Below are 2,175 nucleotides of genomic sequence, written 5' to 3' on the forward strand. Positions count from 1 at the left end.
CGAAATGGCCGAGAGATACCCAGACGACAGCGTAGCGGCGAACAACTTCGGCCGCCGACACCTCCAGGAGCCGGAGGAGCGACTTCTCTACGAGGCCGAGTACCCGGCGCCCCCCGACATGCGCGTACCGGGGGCTTGGAGGCTGAGTGCCGCCAGCGTCCCGATGCCGCCGGTCCCCGAAGGAGCCGCACGGTGGGCGGAGATCGCCCGCATCCACTCCTCGCTGACGGAGGAGCAGCGGGACGAGCCGAGGTACGCGCCCGACAATGAAACGATGTGGACGTTGTACTTCGAACGCCGCCGCGAGGAGCAGATCGCCTCCGTCAACGGCATCATCCCGCGCGGCCGCCTCAACTCTGAAGGGCGGCGCGAGTGGTGGGGCGTCCCCGGTCACACACTCGACGCCGTCCTCGACCACATCGAGACTGGCAATGTGCCACGACTGGAGAACCCGTCGCGCCCCTCCTTCTCTCGCCGCCACGGTAGTTCCTGGATATCGCGGCGAATGGAGGCGGGGTCGTCCTCCTCGTCGGGCTCCGTCTCGCCGTTCCTCCACCCTGTCAATCCCGAGCCGGAGGAGACACCGCTCGGGCGTCGCGCGCGGAGCGGCGCCCTTGTCATCAATGAGCCCTCCCCTGCGACGGCGCCGACGAGGCGCTTCCTCCGCCTGGTCCGGCCGAAGCCCGAGCCGGGGTTGCTCCCCGTGAAGCCGGAGCACGCCGGCATGATGGCCCCCGATGACGAGTCCGTCCTCAAATGGACGAGGAAGGACTACGTCCGCGAGCAGGTGCGCCGCCAGCATCAGGCGTACCTGCAGACCCAGGCCCGGGCCCGTCGCTGCGCCGAGGAGGGCGGCATTATCGTCATCGACATCGACGACGAGGTCGAGGCCGGGCCGTCGAGCACTGTCGGCGACCCGGGCGAGGGGTGCAGCAGGGACGCCGCGGGCGAGGCGCGACAACGACGACGACGACGGTGGCGACTACACCCGCTTCTATAGGCTTCTCGGCATGTAGTCGGCGGCGGCGGAGGCGGTGGCGGCAGTGGCTAGGCTTTTTAGTTTGTTTTTTGTTAGTTCATGCGTGTTTTTAAGTTTTTGTACAAATTTGGACGAAAAATGGGCGAGTTCATGCAAAAGTCGTCGAGTTTGAAAAAAAAGACGAACTTCGCTGAACCCGCGGCGACCGTGGGCATGTGATTGAGAGCGAACCGAACCCCAGGGGCCGAACTAGCGCCGGCTCGCCCCCAGGCCACTCTTTTTCGGCGCCCTGGGGGCCGAACGGCTGAAGATGCTCTTATGGCCCGCCCTTCCTCTTCCAGATCCCTCGGTTCGAGCCCAAACCACTGTCCCAGGTGCCGCGCATGCTCTCCTCATCATGCGGCCCGTCGCAAGTCTCCGACTTGCTAGCGCACTCACCCGCCTCAGCGCCATATCCATCCTGGACACCGCGAATCCTGCAAAGGGAGGAGCCGTCCAACGCCGTGCTCGGCTGTACCCCAGCAAATCAGACGCGCCGCCCCGGATCGAGCTACAACGCTAAAAAACTATCGTGGTCATCCCTTCCCCATAGGCTAATCTTTCCTCCTCGGGTGATGGGGATGGGTGGACGGATGTGCAGTCCCAGAAGAAGAGGGCAAACAAGGATCCATCAGGTAATTTTTTTCAAGGATGCATCAAAGGTTGACGCATCATAAGCATAGATACAAGGGCCCAAAGTGGGCAAAGGGTTTGTTACAGGCCACGGTTTAGAAAGCCAAGGGTGTCCACATGCAGATCACTCGCCACTATCCAACCTATCTACCGAACATGGAAGAGAGCCTAGCTCCTGAAGCAAGTCGGCAACCCTCCAATCTTGGCCCTCTAGCTCAATCTTCCTAAGAACAATGTCTGCCGATGGTGAAGCACCATTGAACACTGAGAGATTTAGGAATACTTGCCACACTTAGGCTTTTCCATTGCATGTTAATATATAGACAGAATTACAATCCTAACCATAAATGAGAGATCACAACAATATCGATTCTCCTCGATTTAGGGAATTAGGAGATATGTCACGATAAGTGACATATTAGTCTAACACTCCCCCGCAGTCATAAGGGGGGAGAGCAGACGTTGAGACTGGACCGAAAATCCAGAAACAACGGCGACGGGAGTCCCTTCGTCAAGATATCGGT

This window comes from Triticum dicoccoides, chromosome 4B (assembly GCF_002162155.2).
Source record: "Triticum dicoccoides isolate Atlit2015 ecotype Zavitan chromosome 4B, WEW_v2.0, whole genome shotgun sequence".
Lineage (NCBI taxonomy): Eukaryota > Viridiplantae > Streptophyta > Magnoliopsida > Poales > Poaceae > Triticum > Triticum dicoccoides.